Source organism: Pezoporus flaviventris, unplaced genomic scaffold, assembly GCF_033815535.1.
Source record: "Pezoporus flaviventris isolate CSIRO_AGI_PZ_B2104156 unplaced genomic scaffold, CSIRO_AGI_Pfla_v1 ptg000045l, whole genome shotgun sequence".
NCBI lineage: Eukaryota > Metazoa > Chordata > Aves > Psittaciformes > Psittacidae > Pezoporus > Pezoporus flaviventris.
Genome location: NW_026892593.1, coordinates 21,283,879 through 21,303,971, shown reverse-complemented (window position 1 = coordinate 21,303,971; position 20,093 = coordinate 21,283,879). Strand labels below are relative to the sequence as shown.

The 20,093-nt window shown below is 40.8% G+C and overlaps 1 long non-coding RNA gene across 1 annotated transcript in view; it reads left to right on the top strand.

Annotated features, from left to right (window-relative positions):
* LOC133276629 (uncharacterized) overlaps window positions 1-20,093 on the top strand; it is a 146,428-nt gene that overhangs the window by 41,960 nt on the left and 84,375 nt on the right. The gene's annotated exons all lie outside the window — the stretch shown is intronic.

Sequence of the window (20,093 nt, the reverse complement as noted above, 5' to 3'; positions counted from 1 at the left end):
CCAGCTGCCCGTGCTGGGCTGGATGTTCAAAGGCAGGGTCTCCTCTACACATCATGCAACTGATGCTACATGGAGTAAATGGGCTGCACTAATTACACAACGAACTCGAATAGGAAATCTCAGTCATCCAGGCATTCTAGAAGTCATCATGGACTGGCCAGAGGGCAAAGATTTCGGAATGTCACCAAAGGAGGAGGCGGTGCGTGCTGAAGAGGCCCCACCATATAATAAACTGTCAGAAAGTGAAAAGCAGTATGCCTTGTTTACTGATGGCTCTTGCCGTATTGTGGGAAAACATCGGAGATGGAAGGCAGCTGTATGGAGTCCTAGACGACAAGTTGCAGAAACTGCTGAAGGAGAGGGTGAATCGAGTCAATTTGCCAAGGTGAAAGCCATCCAGCTGGCCCTGGACATTGCTGAACGAGAAAAGTGGCCAGTACTTTATCTCTATACTGACTCATGGATGGTGGCAAATGCCCTGTGGGGGTGGTTGAAGCAATGGAAGCAGAGCAACTGGCAACGCAGAGGTAAACCCATCTGGGCTGCTGCACTGTGGAAAGATATTGCTGCCCAGGTGCAGAACCTGGTGGTGAAGGTACGTCATGTAGATGCCCATGTACCCAAGAGTCGGGCCACTGAGGAGCACCAGAACAACCAACAAGTGGATAAAGCGGCTAAGATTGAAGTGGCTCCGATGGACTTAGATTGGCAACATAAAGGTGAATTAGTTTTGGCCCGGTGGGCCCATGACACTTCAGGCCATCAGGGCAGAGATGCAACATATAGATGGGCCCGTGACCGAGGGGTGGACTTAACAATGGACACTATTGCCCAGGTTATTCATGAGTGTGAAACAAGTGCTGCAATTATACAAGCCAAGCAGTTAAAGCCTCTTTGGTATGGAGGACAATGGTTGAAGTATAAATATGGGGAGGCCTGGCAGATTGACTGTATCACACTGCCACCAACCCGCCAAAGCAAGCGCCATGTGCTTACCATGGTGGAAGCAACCACCGGGTGGCTGGAAACATACGCTGTGCCCCATGCCACTGCCCGGAACACCATCCTGGGCCTTGAGAAACAGATTTTGTGGTGACACGGCACCCCAGAGAGAATTGAGTCAGACAATGGGACTCATTTCCGGAATAACCTTACAGATATTTGGGCCAAAGAGCATGGCATTGAGTGGGTATATCACATCCCCTACCATGCACCAGCCTCTGGGAAAATCGAACGGTACAATGGGCTGTTAAAAACTACACTGAGAGCGATGGGTGGGGGAACTTTCAAGCATTGGGATACACACTTACCAAAGGCCACCTGGCTGGTCAACACCAGAGGATCTGCCAACAGGGCTGGCCCAGCCCAGTCAGAACTTTTACATATTGTAGAGGGGGACAAAGTTCCCATGGTGCATATGAAGAATTTGCTGGGGAAGACAGTCTGGGTTATTCCTGCTTCAGGTAAAGGCAAACCCACTCGTGGGATTGCTTTTGCTCAGGGACCTGGATATACTTGGTGGGTAATGCGGGAAGATGGGGAAGTCCGATGTATACCTCAAGGGGATTTGATTTTAGGGGAAAACAGCCAGTGAAATCAATTGTATGCTTTGCCTGCTGTGTAATACTTTTATAGCCCATCAACTAGATGTCTCCAGGTCACCAGCGACTGGCCCTGACTTCCCTCCAGCCATCTTCCCAACAGAGAATGAACTTTGAACATCATGGGCCGAATGGACTCGGCAGCATTATAGGGATTGGTCCATGCACTAAGAAAATGATCTTTTCCTCTTGGTCTGTATGTATATGGATGCATATATGTGGGAGAGCGATGGTGTATTGAAAATGTGGGATCTGAGCACGACGTGAATGGTATGGAATAAGGGGTGGATAATGTCCCGGGTTCAGCAGTAGCAGTCATGTTTTTACTTTGTGTTAGCTGGTGCAGTGCTGTGTTTTGACTTCCAGCCTGGGAACAGTGTTGGTGAAGCCGATGTTTTCAGTGTTTGCTAAGTGATGTTTACCCTGACCAAGGACTTTGTGAGGCTCATGCTCTGCCAGGGAGGAGGGGAAGCCAGGAGGAAGCAGAGACAGGGCGCCTGACCCAGGCTAGCCAAGGAGGTATTCCATACCACAGCACGTCATGGCCGGGGTGGGGGGTAATTGGGAGTTACCTGGAAGGACAGGGGTTTCCGGGTGGGACTCTTTTCTTGGCCGGTGGTATCATATTCTCTTCCCTTGTTATTTTCCCTTATCATTGTTGTAGTTGGCAGTAGCGGTGGTGATTTGTGTTGTACATTGGTTGCTGGAATGTTCTTGTCTCAACCCGTAGGAGCTGCACTCTTTCGATCCTCCTCCCCGTTCCTCCGGGAGCGGGGAAGGGGAGAGCCCCGTCTGGGGTGGGGGGGGAGCCTCGATTGTTGTCAGCCCGGCACCACTCACTGGGAGTGAGTGAACAAGTTGCCTGACTGGGTTTAAACCACGACAATAGTATAGGAGGCCAGATGTTTGGTCACTTGTAACGTGCAATCATCCTACAGGGATTCAGGAAGGTCTGTTGTTTTTCATTTATGGAATGGCCTTAGGTTTATATTTTAATTTAGAAAATAATAAAAGTAATAACTTTTTTTTTTTTAGTGTATCATCTGAATCTTCATAGACTGATTCTATATATCCACAGATGTCTGACACTGCAGAATAATACCTGTGTTAAACCAATGTGGGACATGGATATTTTTGAAGTTTAACCTGACTTGTGTACTAAATGTCTGCCAGTAACTTACTAGCAGAGTATGCAACTTAAACTTTTAAGCATCATTGCAGTTTTCTGCTTGTTTACTGTTCCCCCCAGAGATCACTTCCTTCTCATTTTTCCTACTCTTCAGCATGTTTTCTGTTTTATATGACCTGTCAAGTCTTCCTTTCTTTTTCTGCTTTCCTTTTACCATTTTCTGTAATAACTTTCTTCATGCTTTCCTCCCTAATTTCTATGTCTTACTAAATATACAAGCGATAATTAAATCAAATACGCATAGGGATCTACTTTCCTTTGAAATCTCCTTAGGAATCTTCACTTGCAAGTTCAGGAAAGCTCACTTGCACCCTGTAGTTTAGCTGCCAGCTCCATAAAGATGTCTAAAGTGCCAGAGTAGCTCAAATAGTAATAAATGCCTATGTCTCAGGAACTGGATTGTCCCTAACATCTCCTCCTCAACCCACAGAGGGTTTCACCACTGTATTCTCCTCTTCTCTTACTCTTTGTTTCTTCCATTTCTTAAAATCCTACCCTAAATTGTCTCTTCTTTCCCAAAGCACTTCTCCTAACAGAAGTGTGTCCCTCAGGACCTTGCCTCAAACTTCTGCCAACAACAGCCTCTTTGTGCTAGAAACATCATCTCTAACCTCTTCCTTCCTCAAATAATCCCTCAGTAATCATCATGGCTCTGTGCTCCCACCAAACTTCTTCCTCCATGCAGCTGGAGAAAAGTAGAGAGAAGGTCAAGATTTTATTCAAAATACAGAGGAAGCTGAGACTTTGAAAAAATTGAAAAAAAACATGAGGAGGATGCTAAATGAAAAAGTAATCTTTACTTACACAAAGTGACAGCCATTGCTCCCTTGATACTTCTCTTTTGAAGTTTGACTGGAAGAAAAAGGGTTCCTCAAGGAGATTCAGACAAGCAGCCTGAAATAGCAGAGCCACTGGGGAAAAGGGAGCAGACAACCAGTTATTTGCTTTAGGAAGGAATGGAGGAGAATTAGAGAAAATCATGTTTGTGTCTGAGAACAGCAAACTAAAAACATATTGCACCTCCTCTCCTCCAGGGATTAACTGCTTTTAGCTGATAAAAAGAAAAGAAGCCTGTAAACTTCTGTAGGCCTAAACACGCACAGAGCTTTCCTACACTTCAGGAATTGTGAGGAAGCAATGAAATTTGCTAAATGCAGCTGCTGTCAACATTTAGCATACATAAGGGGGTGATTCATACAAATAGAATCATGGTTTCCATAATGCTAAGTGAATGAACAAACTACTAGTAATGGGCTGTTTCAATCTAAAAAACCTCAAAACATAGCATATAGTGTGTAACTCTACTGTTAACAAGAACCAGAGCATGTCCATGTGGAAAAAATCATATATTTACTACCTATCCCAACATTTCTTTCCTATGATGATGCTTTTACTATATTTCATTCAGTTCAATGTGACACTTCTGCATAATCATGAGAGGTATCGAGGGGGAAATTTTAGCACAGGGATTTAGGGGAAACATTCACATTTATGGCACATAGAGTATTGCAATTAAAAAAATATAAATCAGAAAGGAGTACTTTGGCTGTTTTAGTGTGTCCATGAAAAGTATGCAAAGAGAGCACTTACACACCTTCATGTTCTAGAACTATGCAGTTCTAACTTTCGTTGTTATCAGTAATGTTTTCTGCTGACATAAGAGCTATAGGTCGCTGTTGGGCATTGTGATGAGTCTGCACGAGTCTCCCTTGTACTGTTTCGCAGACTCATAGCTCAGACCAGATATTCCAATGCACTTTTACAGCCAAAGCTCAAGATAATGCTGGAAGTAGCTGTAATGAGTAGGGTGTAAAATTTATTTAGTTTTGGAAGTAAAAGACACTTTGAGTACTTGGCCACAGACCTCAACCACATTTGAGTGCAGCTTGCCCCCAAAAGCGAACACTTATTATTACACCTTCCTAGTAAAAGGACTAGTTTTTTCATTCGCAGTGACTGAATTAGCAACCTATGATAATTTTTACAGCATTTTTCCCAGAGTAAATTTTATAACCCCTATATTCAGTATAAGTTTTTATAGTATGAAATACATAAGTCATATAACAGCATGGTTATTAAGCTATACCACTCTGTTCTGAATCCTGCAATGTATAATTAATTTTTCAATTGTTAATTAAAAATGTAATCACTGCTTATGATATATGATCATCATATAATAAATACAAATTTTTACTTGACTATAAAACAGAAATGAAAATTCTAGGAATAATCCTGCAAATTTTAATACAATAGTTAATTTACTATTCTGCTTGGCAGCGTGTTTCCAGCAGATAATGTTACAGTGCAGACATATAAAACTGTCTTCTAACTCATTTTCATGACATTATATCCCCTGCTCATGCTCGTAATAAAAGGAACAAGAGGTAAGACTTTTAAAACCGTTCCAGTACCTTAACATGCTAACTCACATTAAAAAAAAGTTCTCACTAGCTTCAAACCCATGCAGTTGCATCCAGGTGTCCTTATACTTCAGCAGATTTCTTTTCTTAGGAGATCATATTAGGGGAATCAAACTATCTGAGCTGGGCGCTGATACTCTGCTTGATGCTACATACTAAGCAGAGCTGTCAGGACTGGTGCATAGATGCCCAAACCCAGAGTTACCATTGGTTTTGTATCAGACACTGGCTAATTATATGCTGAACATTTTAAGCAGAAACACATGGTAAGAAAGTAGTTTGATAATCATGGAAAGTTTCCATTTGCAAGTTGGGAATAAAAGAAAAAAATCCAGGAAGAACTGACTGAAACATTTCACTGACTAAATTATGTCCCTAAAGAATTCATATGTTGATTCGCCTTCTGATTCTTCTGTCAGGCAGCTTATTTAAATGTATTTGAGATTTTGAAATTCCTAGTATATGGCAGCACTTCAGACAACAACTCTAAGTAACTGTGGTCACATACATGGATAAAGGCTATTGTCAGCCCTATTAGTGTCAGTCAGTGATGCACATTAAAAAGTAAATGGCTCTTTAGTTAGTCCCATTTGTTCTGATGGCAAACTGAGGAGTTAGTTAATGGTTCCTGGAAAGTATTTTGAGATTTACTAATTGAGAGCTCTACCTAGGGCTAGATAATATTTTTATTACCGTTATTAGCATTAATTATAATAGTAAAAAACATAGCAGCAGCCAGCCCATATGTATGCCAGTATGCAGCTAAATGGGGATCCCACCAGCATGCCTATGCTTATGCCTAAGTAGAAACAACATAATTCATTGTGAAGGTCTTGTGGTTTGAATGTCTGCTAACTTTAAAAGCATCAGATATCAATTATACAAATGACCCTCAATCCTCTATTTCATCCCCTCCCAACTTATTTTACGCAGCAGAGATTTTTTAAAGATCAATCTGAAAGATGCAGTTGATGTTAGAAATGTACTAATGCCAAATTGAAGCACTCAGAAAACAAGACTGAGCCTGCTGTGCTAAAGGAGAGAGAACTGATGCTCAGGTTCTTATCAGCACACAGAAAGGAAAGAAAATGAGGCTGCTAGAAAACATTTAGTTACTCAGGGAATGGTAGGTTTTTCTCTGCACCACAGCAGCGAAAGTAAATTCAAAAGGAAGAGGGAACTCTTAGGTTTGGATTAGTGAAGGAGCTATCGGGGAGCTTTAATCAGCCAGACTTGGATCTCTTATTTTCTTTCAAGCTCTGTGATCCCAAACTTTTACCTATAACTTTATTTCTTGTCTGACGGAAGGCAGAATACAGTGTGAGTCAGATCATTTGTCATGGCATTAGGAGAAACCTTTGCTGGGGATTTACTACAGGCGTGGATGTGTGTTTGCAAGTTTATCTGTGTGTGGCACTTGGGGACATGGTTTAGTAGTGGACTTGGCAGTGTTAGGTTTACAGTTGGATTTGAAGATCTTAAAAGTCTTTTCCAACATAAATCATTCTATGACCTATTTATCTTTCCTACATACTTGATTTCTAGTTATGTAGCATGAGCTCTTCCATGTGCTTTTCCATCACAGGCAATGCTGAAGTGCTTCCACTGAAGAGAGCTCTTCTACTTTGGGAGTCAGAGATCTGTTGGCACACAGTGCCTGTACTCACTTCTCACTGACACTTTTGAGTTGTTAGTGATTTTGGACTAGGAGTTATTTTTATTAAATACCAGTGGGCTGTGCAAAGCTTCTGTTGATTGAGCTCACTGAAGTTACTGAAGGCAGCTTCAACACATTTCTCCTATGTCTTTCTACTTGTTGCTTCCCCTTCTCTCCCTCCTGTAGAGACTCTCTGTCTTTGTACCATCTTCTTTCTCAGTTCTGGGGAATCTCTGAGGCCCCTCAGCCCCATTTTCAAGCTCCAAGGACATGATGTTTGACTCTGTGGGCCCATTTCTGTTTTGACTGTGTTATACTTGTTAAACACAGTTCATTCCTTCTTTTCCTCCCCCTATTTCCTTCTCTACCTGCTCCCTCTTGCTTTCCATCTGTGCACCCCCTGCAAGCCCTGCATGTGTCACTGCACAATTACAGTTTCTCCTGGCAGAGGGAGAGGGTGTTCCTGAGATGCTGGCCCCGGTGATGGGCTTCATCTTGACACTGTTGAGACAAGGAGGCACAAAATCACAAAATGAAATATAAACCTTTAGAATCAGTTTTAAGTAATTTTGATGGCTTTGTAACAGTATGTCGTTATTCCAATTAAATGGAAAAATTGAAATGGAAAAATTAAATTAAAACAGTATGTCGTATATTCCAATTAAAATTCCACTCATTTTCTGAACCATGGAAAGCCAAACCCAGTCAGGTAACTTGTTCACTCACTCCCAGTGAGTGGTGCCGAGCTGACAACAATCAAGGTCCGTGTCCGTCTCCCCCCCCTGCACCGGGGCTCTCCCCTTCCCCGCTCCCGGAGGAACGGGGAGGAGGATCGAGAGAGTGCAACTCCCACGGGTTGAGACAAGAACAGTCCAGCAACAAATCACCACCGCTACTATCAGCTAAAACAATGATAAGGGAAAATAACAAGGGAAGAGAATACGATACCACCGGCCAAGAAAACGAGTTCCACCCGGAAGCTCCTGTCCTTCCGGGTAACTCCCAATTACCCCCCACCCCGGGCATGACGTGCTGTGGTATGGAATACCTCCCCGGCTAGCCCGGGTCAGGCGCCCCGTCTCTGCCTCCTCACAGCTTCCCCTCCTCCCTGGCAGAGCATGAGCTCCACAGATTCCTTGGTCAGGGTAAACATCACTTAGCAACAACCGAAAACATCGGCTTCACCAACACTGTTCTCAAGCTAGAAGTCAAAACACAGCACTGCACCAGTTAACACAAAGAAAAAAAACATGACTGCTACTGCTGAACCCAGGACACAGTAGCAATGGAAAATTACTGAGGTGCATGATTCACAGAGAAAAAAATAGAGTACAGCTAGAGAACATACTGAGAATTCTTGTATGAGATAAACCGTTGTAGTTGACATAGTTTTAAGTCCCTATGACCTTAGTACAAAATAAGTGTAAGAAAAACAGGATAGAAAAACAGGACGTAGGAGATAAGGAGTATCTGGGAATGGCAGGTGTCCAGTGTCCAGGATGGGCGACAGTTAAACCAACTGATAAGTAGGAGGATAGGAGGATTATTATGTCTCTGGTGCTAATGAACCAATTAAACTGGCATGAGTATCTACTGCGTGTGCTTCAAAGGCTGCCAGAAGTGATGAAGATTGTTGGAAGAAGTAAACGACCCTCAGAGACCACCACCACAATTCTGTACGCATGCGGGAAACTTTCTGGAAAATGATGAAATCCATACGTAGCCTCATGAATATGTATGTATGCCCAGGGACTATATAAGGAAGGCTCGTGTAGCAATCCGGGGACACACGCTAGGAGGAGCTATTCCCTGTGTCTCCTGGCGCTGCAATAAAGAATACCTGCTTGTCAAACTTTGTTGGCAAGTTTGTCCCCGGAGTTTTCTCCGAAAGCAATGAAAGCAGAAGGCTGCACAATGATTTGGAAGGACATTCAGAGAAGTGGCTAGAGGCTGTGGCAGCTGCAGTCCTTTCTATGGAGCATGCTGTGACGGGCATGGAGCACACAGCTAGCTATGGAGTGAGATGCAAACTGTGAGTAACCTGTTTACTCTGTGGCACATCTGATGAAAGGCTGTGTAGCACGGCTACTGTGCTGCAGTTCAAGTCCTTTTCTGTGTGCATGTCACGAGGGCATGGTGCTTTTTCCAGGACAGGTATACCTGTGCAAGCTCTGCTTCCAGACACATCTTTTGTGTCCACTTTCTTCCTTCGTGCTTTTTTGACTGTCACAAGGATGGATGAGACTTAGCCAGTTGTTCCCTCCATTTCTGGTACTGATCAGTTACAACTTTCAAATGTTATTGTGTAATGGATAGACAAGAATCAACCATCAGACAGAATAAAGCACCTTGCTTCATCCGAGTGATTATAAATTGTGTACACTCCGGATACCATCCCTGACCAGCACAGTGTTTGACATCTCAGAACTCCATTTTTGCTGGAATAAGCATGATTTCTTTATTCTTATCAGGTACAGTACAATGCCAGTACAGTTCAGCACTTTGAACATTTTTGAACTTTGTCTTTAGAAAAATCCCAGACAGCCACATTTTTCCCAGAAGTGATAGTGCATATAAATTGCAAAATGATTTTATCATTTTTTCTAGAGAAGGGGGATATGATCTTCTTTGATGCTTGAGCAATTTTGGCAGCACTAATTAAAGATATTTTAATTAGATTTTTAGGAATTACTTCAAGCTATAAGAAAACATGATTTCTTTATTAAATTTTGGATAATTAAATTATGTTTTGAAAATCCTTGTAACCTACAGCTCTTCACTTGTGAGCTAAAAAGGTCAATGACTTGTACAAATGAGAAGCTGATTTCACCATAGAAGTACTTTTACAACTAGTATTAAATGCCCAGGCCCTGAAAATACTAAATCAAATGTAAACTCTAGCTCCAAATTCATTCTGTTGTGTGCCTGAGTCACTATAATGCTTATGGAAATAAGTTCCTCAGTTCTGAAGATCTAGTTGAGCAATAAAATGGCAAAAGAATGATTAATGCAATAAGTAGGGAACAGAAATCAGGACATGAATTGCTAACAGCACAAAGCAGAATTCTCTTTTCTTGCATAGGTATAATAATTGAATCAAAGCTATTTTTAATGACATCTTGAAAGGTATAAAAAAAGTGTAAGACCTCAAGCTGTCATTAGGATTGAGTGGAAGACAACCACCTCAAGATCCATTTATGCCTTTGAAAATTTTCCAGCTTGTAGACAAATCTGATAACAGGAACAGATATGAGATGGGAGAAGCTGGCGGGGCCTTAGAGTGAGGTGGCATAGCACTTTCTATGCATCACTCCATGTGACCAAGGTTATATGGATGTGCTGTCCCCCAACTAAGAATGAAGCTGTATCCAACTTTGGACATAATACTGGTCCTATCACTGAGATAATTTGAAGTTGCATTGCTGCAACCCCATAATATTAAATTTTTATGCTGTATCTGGTAGTTTCCACTAGTGCAAAGTTCACTTTGGCTGCACTGTTTTTGGAAGGGCTCAGTGGAGGTTGTTCTCTGAAGCTGGTCAACTTGACTGCTGCCTCTAAAGTAAGATGTGGTGCTTGGTTGGTAGCAGGAAGTAAAATTTTCTCTCTTAATGGTACAGGGACCACAATTGTATTTGCATCTGAAAGAATAACTTAATATTTCATTTTAAGCAGTCACTTACATAACGTGTTTATGCTGTAAACCCCTCTGTGGCCTTCTCCCTGCCCCAGGCTGTCACTGGCTATGTGCAAGAATTCTTGTAGAATCTTGAAGATTGTTGGAAGAAGTAAACGACCCTCAGAGACCACCACCACAATTCTGTATGCATGTGGGAAACTTTCTGGAAAATGATGTAATCCATACGTAGCCTCATGAATATGTATGCATGCCCAGGGACAATAATAGGATGGCTTGTGTAGCAATCCAGGGACACACGTTAGGAGGAGCTATTCCCTGTGTCTCCTGGTGCTGCAATAAAGAATACCTGCTTGTCAGCTTGAAAACTTTGTTGGCAAGTTTGTTCCTGGAATTTTCTCCGAATCAGGAGGCAGCTTTAATATGTCCATTTTGCCCAACCAAGTCTTTAATTTATGCAGATGTTATTATTCACCCAATGTAGTTTTCATGTAATACTTCTTTTTAGGGTCTCTGCTGACTTAAAATACATGAATAATTAAAATAAGTTTAGATATTGAAAAAAGCTGCCTGTTTGGCAGGTATATAGTGCTTAATCAGAATTCAGCCTGCAGTTGTAGGAAGGGAATAATTCTTCGGAAACATCCAGGTGTGTTCTAAAGCTTGTGATGAGTTTTACCTGTAATAGATGACACTTTCACTTTAGACAATTGCATGCACTTGCTCTAATATAGCAGTTAAGAATAATTTTATATGGGAGTGCAATGAGTGATTTCTAAGAAATACCTGTTCTATGAAATACAAAGGCAAACTTAATCTGGCCTACTGTTTTGTCTACCTTCATTCAACATATTTTTAGCAGTTAAGAGGATTTCGTAAAAACAGTTTAAATAGCAAAGATGTGTGCTGGATGGTCCTTCTATTTTTCATTCTCTGTCAGTTACATGTTGGCTCAAAATGGACAAATCTCTGGAGTGAAAAGCTTTCTCTTGAAGTGTTTGGTGTTGTTATATAAGAAGGCCACCATATAAAAATATAGCATGTCATAGTATCAGTGAAGAGCCTGTCAGAAAAATTGTTCTTAGTTATACAGTGTAACAAGCTATATAAAAAATACCTTCTACATTTTTTCTTCATGTTTGCTGTAAAAAAAGGAATATTTCCTAATTTTATAAACTAAAACTTAGTTTATAAACTAAAAATGGAGCCTGTAAATCTCTATATTCAAATGTCTGAAAAAAAGTGTTGATGGTGACAAGTCCGTCCCATAGTGTTCCTTATGTGTCTGCTGTTTCTCAGTGTTTACACCAGCACCATGGCTTCTTCTGCTTTGTGCAGTGCAAGATTTATTTTCTAGGACTTCGCTTCTTCACTTGCAAAATAAGCAAGCTAAGTGATGTTGTGAACTGCTACTCATGTTGGAGAGCTATCAGAGTCTTTGATGTCTGTTGGTGACTTCATGCCATGGTATAACCTCATGATATTCTGATTCCACTCTGTACATAACATAGGTAAAACCAAACTGAATTTTGTAGTATGATTCTACTGTATTTTTCCTCCATGAAAAGTGCTCAGTTATATTATCACCTGTTTTCTAGTTAAGGACAGATAAGGAGACATAAAGATGGTCTGTTTGTTTCTCCATGTAATTCACAGACAGTAGACAAGTATAACTTCAATATAGAAGAATTATATTCACTTTTCCGTGATCCTTTCATTGGAAATTGCACTACCTGTGAAATGGGAGAAGCAGAGATCTTAGAGCAATGCAGTCGGTGATTACGTAATCAAAAAATGTGTCATAGTACGTAGACATAAAGGGGAGACAGTATTGTTGCCAAAATAATTTCAGTTCTTTAGTTTTTTCATGGCTAATTTTTCATCCCTCACCCCAATCTTTTCTTCCCCCATACTTCTGATGTTTCTGTATTTACTATATTTTAATGGGGAGTTATTGAGCAAATGACCCTCCCCTCCTTTATTATTTATTTAGTCTCATGAGATTCTTCCTGGAATTCATGGAATGAAGCAGTCTCTGCAGTCTTCTGAAACTGAAGTTAACATCTCTGTGTACTCTCATTATATCTCTGTAATTTCATAAAACCATTTCTAACGTCTTTTGGTGTTTGTCAGTCTCTTTTATTCAAACATATGGGTATAAAATTCAGCAAGTCAGTATTTGTGTTAAAATAAGCTTAATTTTTGAATACAGAGTCAGTTATAAAACATCAAAGTATATATCCAAGAATGAGTTTAAGTAAGTGATGCACTGTATCCATGTGGCAAATATGCTGGCATCTGCTTTTATAGAGTTCTTTGCAATTTCAGAATAATCTTTAAAGATGTTAGGTTAAATCATTTCAGCATAAGTTTGTACCTCAGGGCATAAGTATTTTTTCTTCTCTAAGTGTGGTATCAGCTATGTTCTTTTGAGATTAAGGAAATTATCATTGCAGACAACACAGACAGATGACTTTACAATGTGCACTATTTTCATTGTGCTACTTAAGTTTCATCATAATTTGATGTCTTAGTTCAACCATGTCTTTTTTGTTAACAAAACAGAAACAACAACTCATCTTCAATGCTCACCATATGGCAGAGATACTGATATGCAAGAAGGCATTATTCAAGGTAGCATTTTATTCAAATCATGCTCATCTGTGTGACTGATTTAATTACGTGCATTCTTTCTTGTCTACAATGAAACTTATCTTTGCTATATGAAAAAGCCTGGTCTCTTTTTGACAAATCCATGAGGTGAGTAATCTAGTTTTCGACAAAGTTGTTTGGTTTCTCTTTGTGTTTTCTGCTGACAGTTGCTTTTTGGAGACAGGAGGGAGACTATAAAAAAATTGAGAGCTTTTTTGTACTCTTGATGCAGAGGAGGCTTTTTATTATTTTAATGCATTTGTTCAAGAATGGATTTATTGTAGAAACCCAGGAATTTCTTCTTCTTTCAAGCTCACCCTTAAAGTATTTTTACATTTTTCTGCATTTAAAATGGAATAAAACTACTTTACATGTATATATCTCCATTTTGCTTTTTATTTAGACAGTGGCATCTTTTAAGCAGTTTACCTTATGACATGTCTACTAACATGAAGGATGCATGGCTTTGACAGGGTTACCTGGCTGCTCTGCTCATCAGAATGATTTTATTATTTTCCATGGCAAATGCTGCCTTTCTCCTTCTTTTAAGAATATCTACATTTGTTCCTGCAATCCCAAGATCACTGTCAGGAACATGGTCTGAAGCATACAGCTAGCCACTGAGACTTCACTGAGACAGTTCTGCTATTGTATATTGAAAAGTCCTCATCATTACTAATAAATCTTTTGAACTTCTGCTTTTAAACTATTTTTTTTTCAGCAAGAAAGAAGATGAGAAAGTGTCTGTCAAGTGGGGCCAAGCCTTTATGTTTAGCAGTGCTTAGCATTCATTAAATGTAAACATCTGCAGAAACTAGTTCTGATCTGTGATGGTCCAGTTTCCACAGGGGTTCAGGCAAACACTGGAGTGTCAGCGCTCAGGTGCCTGGTGGTCTTGGAGATACCTCACTCTCCCCAGCCTATGAACTGGGTAGTATCTTCAGTTGATGCTAGCATTTAGCTAGGATGAATCTAGGTCTAAGGTTTTGTGGTTTTTAATGCGGTAGATAGATACATTATCTTTGCCAGTTTTCTGTCTTGTTATTTAAGATTTTGATTCCAACTCAAGTTACTTAACAAAACCTGGGTAATTTAACATGTTGTGTGTTTAGGTTGTAAGCTCAGAGACTGACTGAGCAAGGCAAGCCCCGTGGGCACCACCTGCAGAGAACCTGTGGGTGGTACTGTAAGTAAGGAATACGTAGCCACAGTTCCTTTCCATTTTGAGTTGGTGGTTGGAGGCTCATGTAGCAACAAGTTTCAGGGGCTAATGCTGGCTCCTCTGTGAGTGGTCTAAAGCAAGATGGAAACCTAGTTTTCCAGACACATTCTCTTTTGCTCTAACCTGTTTTTCTCCTGAGATGTAGTAGGCACAAGCTGCTATTTGTCCAGGTAGTCAATATATTCTGTTTGCCCTCTTGAGTTAGGAAATGGACAAACCGAAAGGTGAATAGATGAGGATTCACAAACTTGCAGTAGCACACAAAATAATTTGAGAAGAAATCCCTTTAAAAAGAAAATTTGCAGTCCAAAGTTTCATTAGTTTCTCAGTCTTGGTTTGCAATTTGAGGAACTGCCTGCCTCTCCTTGCTTCCAAATGTCCATATTTTGCACTGGGCTGTAGTCTCCTGTCCAATAGTTTCAGGTGCCATTAGATGTAAATTTGAAGGTGAAGTCCATTTCATAAATACAGACTTTTTTCTACTCTCGTATTATGGTGACTTTTTTTTTCTTTTTGTGCTTGTTCTGCAGCCTTTCTGTGGTTATCTGGACTCTAGCTGGCTGAATGTGTAGAAGTCAGGTCCACTTGGATACAACTTATTCATCTTACTAACAAATTCGCTGGTTTTCCTCTCATTTAAATTTAGTACTCATATCTTCCTTAAATAGATGGTTCCATTTAGAAATAGAACACAACCTAAAATATAAGAGTCCGTTCAGCCTTACTTCTTTGCTACAGATTTATCTAAGCTGTTTAGTTCCTATTATAACTCCACTCAGGAGCTTCACATGCTCCATTTCTTCTCCTTTATCTCCCTTATCTTTCTGGGAACATAGGGTACAAAATGATAATTCACCCTCCTGCTGTCTACCTCCTCCCAGGCTGTGCCACTAACTGTACCCTCCATGGCCCAAAGCAATTCAGAAGTCAATTATGTTTATTAATTTATACATAGCAATCACATTTGTTTCCTACAAAACACTGGATCTTGAATTCGTTGCAGCAGTTACCCAAATATAAGCACAAGGGAGGTTATGAATCAGGCTGTGCTTCGGTGTCTGCCCAGACTAGGGTCCAGGGCAGAACCATGCTGAGGGTGGTTTTGCAGAGTTGGCTGTTGGAAAACCTCCTCAGAAGAGCTGTTACCTGCTGCTGCTGCTCCTCTGGGGTGATAGGTTGCCCACCCACTTCCTACTGCTGCTCCTCCTGACTGCAGAGCGCTCTGCTCTCTGCCTACTGTTTTGGGAGGGAGTGTGGGAAAGGACCTGTCCTCCCATTGCTACCCTCCACTCCTGCACCTAAGTCTGACTCATCCTACCTCCTGGCCCTGGAAAAAAGGATTTTTGGTGTTTGGCAGCCTAATGCTGTCCCATATACAGTATCCTTTGCCAAAGAGGTCCGCCCCCCATCTGCCCCTTGTGAAAACCCTCCTCTGCTATGTGAGCCTCTCCCTGATGGCTTCACAGCCCTCTCCTAGGACACACGATTTTAGACCACAAGAGAGCAGCAGTGCACAGCCATTTGACTACCTTGCTGGATTTCACTTTAACTGTATGCCCTGATTAGATGTAACTGAAGGATCTGATTTTAGGCAGTGCTGAATAGCCAGATCTCACAAGAGAGTCAAAATGAACTCTGGCCTAAAGCCTTAGGAAAAATCAGACCTGTAATGGCACACGGCAATCTTTAATTCTCAGGCTGGAGGTAGTTTTTATGAGCTGCAAGTAAACGGTTGCATACAATCAGATCTGAAGACATATATATCTTAATGGAAAATGAAAAGTATACCTTTCCTTCCATTGATTAAATCTGTTCTTGTTTGTTGCAAACCTTTGCATGGCAACTATCCACTATTATTTTCATTACAGTTCAGGAGCTGTGGGAGAATTAAAGTAAAATCTGGAGGTGGCTGCAAATTAAGCTGTTATATAAACAGCTGCTTCTGACACTCAGCCAAACAATTGACTGCTGCATCGTGGAGCAAATCTAAGTCCCTGTTTCAAATAAAAGAAGCTTCTGGCATGAATGGCTGTAACCTAAGTCTCTGAGACTGGGGTGACAGTACTTTCAGCTCCACTTGCAGATGACAGGAAGGTTAATGGACATAGCTATAACTGCCAAAAAAAAAAACCAAACCAAAACCAAACAAAAAAAAATTAATAATCTGTATACTTTTAATCAAGAAAATCCTGTCCATACTTTTTAATTATGTATATCTAGACCAGCTATGCACAGAATTTTCTTCTCCATCAAGAACTGTGGTAGAAATTTTGGTGTGGCTGAGAAGGTGGCTGCATTAATGCATTAAACAATAAATGAGAGAAATGGTTTGGGAGCTGCCAATCTCCAGGAAGACCCAACAGCTGTGCTGGAAGAACCAGTTGTTCTAGAGTTGTGCTGCTGCAGTAGTGCTGTGGCAGCCTGATGACTCTGAGGGTGTGTGACACCAGGGGACACTTGTCTTCCACCTAACAATAGTTCAGGGAATAGTTATATGGCATCTTATGGTGCAGAATACCTATGGCATGAGCTTCTGCATGTGTGTCCTGTTTAGGCTGCTGCTGCTGAGGTTTGAGATGTAGTCTGGGATGTATTTTTCTGCCTAAGACACACAGGTTCTTAGCTGGACTGAAGTTAAGCATTACTACCTTGGGGCTGAAGATTATATGCTGGCTGGAGAGGAGCAGTCTTGGCTGTGGACAACTGTGGGAGAATAACTGATGAATAACTGTGAGAAAGTCAGTGATAGCACTGTCAGTCTCTGGGAGCCTGGAAGACTCCTCTATGCCATAGATAAATCACCTCTCAGCTCACCACAGATTAATGGATCCCCAGACTCAGAGATCTATGGTCATATGCCGTGGCCTCTCCATAGTGAATGAAAGGTGTAAATTAAAGCAGTGACTGGTAGTTTTATTTGTAAATAAGAAACATTGTCCTGTTCTGAGAATAGCTTTAAGAAAGTATTATTCACCCAACACTACATTAAAGATGATTTCCTCTTGTAGAAAAATTGCATGTACTGATCCACTCATACAGTACTTGCTGAGCTGATGATGGACAATATTGTTGGTGCTAAATTTAGGGGACGTGAATGTTACACAAGAAGCTGTGCTTTAAAATACAGCAGTACCTCTGTACTCAGCAAATCTGTTCCCCCTCTGCATTCACAAAAATGCCTGCTACAGATGTGTTACAAATAATTTTTACCATTTTTTTAGTCTTGATAGCATTTCAGAAACAGTATAACTAAGTGGTACCAGCTGGATTTTATTCACCTGAGTGCATTATCATTAGAATTGTGCACTGCTTTCCATTACAGGGACAAATAGGACAGGGTTGCTGCAGAGCTGTATGTAATGGGTCGCAAGGCATAGGGCAAATTCTGTTCCCTCCAACTACACCTGTATGCGGCAGCTATGTGGCTCAAGGGCATGTGCTGTACTCTCTTACTGCTCATGCTTTCCTTGTCCTGGCTTTGGTCCATGGCCGAAACTCCTCTCTAGGCAATGCACAGGCACAGGTGTATGTGTTCCTACAGGGGAGGATGCCTTTTGTTTATGGCAGAGGATGTGTCCTGAGTTGTGTTGACCAGCGAAGGAAGAACTCCTGGCCTACTTGGTCAGGTGCATCTGTGAAGCCTTGAACTTTTCCCAGACAGGGGAGAAGCTACCTGACCTCTCTACAACTCAGAAATATCCCCATGAATGACCACTGTTTGCCCTGGATGCTGTGGCTCTGAGAGATCAGATTCAGGATCACTTAAGAGTTTCATTTGCTGAGATCAGATTTAGGATCACCTTGGACTTTTGCTGTCTCATAGAACACCTGTGTCAATCATTAACCAAATAGCTTCATGCTTCATCCAAAACCATTAGGAGAAAAATGCAAAGAAATCTGCTGCATACCTGTGTATCTTAGCTGGTCTTCTATATATTTTCTTAAATGAGCCATTCCTAAAGCCAGTTTGACTTCCAGTTAGAGCTTCTGCCTGTCAGGCAACACCTTTCCAAACCTTATGTATCTCAGTCAGGCAGAAACAGGCTCACCTCTGATCAAAATGAGGCCAAAGGTTCAGAATTCTTGCATGGCTGCTTGGCTGCTAAACCAGTGTCCTATGAGAGGAAAACACAGGTTCAGTGTGGTTGTTAATGAGGTGAGAGATCTCTGCCCTTCTGCACTCAGCTTTAAACATCTTAGTTTTCCTGTTGAAAAACATCATAGGATCACAGGGTAATCAGCCTTGCACATGACAAGAAAACTTAGTTTTCTGTGCAGATGTATTCCTGGCCAATTTACAGCCAGCTGATTTTGTCTCTGTAGTGCTTATTATCCTTTAATTCAGATAATTCTCCTCCCTCTCAAATACCCCTCTTAATATCTTATCATAGCTTATCATAGCCCTTTTCAATAGTTGCTTTGCTAGGCTGAGCAGATGAAAGTAATTTAACCTGTGTCTGAAGATATATTAAATATTCTCAAAAATTCTCCATTCTTGTAACAGCTGTGATGGTGCTTCTTTGAGTCTGTTCCCATTGGAATTCGTCTTTCATAAATATAAGTCAAAGGGTATCTTGCCTTTATAGAGGATTTTCTATTTGTCTTATGTCACTGTGAAATAAAATACTTGTTTTTTCAGAACTACTGCTGTGCTCTTTCTTCTTCTTCTTCCCCTTTTTTAATGCTATTTTGACTTCTGCTTCTGTGTCACTAATGATATATCCTTGTTCCCCTCCATCTCTTTGTAATGTGAGGAGTAAACAAAGTATCTTATTTTGGGAAAATACTGCTGTAAAAAGTTGATAGGAAAGAAAAAAAATCAAAGCTCTGCCTATTTTGTGTCATACTTGCAGTGACAGAATTAGGACAAAACTGAACAATCTAAAGCTTTTTTCACATTTTCAAAGTAACCTGCAGCATTTTGTTTGGGCATAGAATATCTAATACGTATTGCCATATTTGACGACTCTACACTGTGTAGTGTTTGGGTTTACTGGTATCATTTTAATATAATAATATTAAAAATAGTTGAAAGAATACCATCATTGCAAAACTTGGATCGGTTTAAATGATTCATGATGGAATTGAGAAATAGATTCTTTGCTTGCCGATCTGTGAATAGTTCAATTTAGAGGAGCAGTGGGCTAGGTGTGAGTGCTATCCTCAGCTACCTGGGGATCTGAGTGGTCAGCCATCTTTGACTCTCTCCGTGTTTGTTAGTAAACCATCACTTGATTCTGCAGAAGGTCTAGTGTAACAACATGATTAAGGTCTTATGTTATACCATAGAAGAAAGTATCCTGATGGCAATGGACCTCTTGTCTAATTGCAGAAACAGAGGTAGAGGTAGAACAGGAAGGCAGCGAAGAATCTCTCCTAATCTCTGAGGTGAGCCCAGTTACAAACATTTTCTAATTTACAGGCAAATAGGCCCAAGTGGGAGGTGACATGTCAGGAAGTGTGGTCAGAAATAGATGCACCAGATGGAGTGTGAAAAGAGGCAGCGGCGTGACTCCATATATTTTGTCAGGTATGAATTTATGTGTTTTGGAAGGTATCAGCCTATTAATTTTGAGAAAAGCCTGGGGAGATGAAATACAAAGTGGGAGGGTATAAAGGTAGATTGTCTTGCATCTGGCAAGAGCTGTCCTTAAATGTTATTCCTGAATTTTTGCAAAATACAAAATTTCAGAGATGTGATTTTGTGTGGTGGGC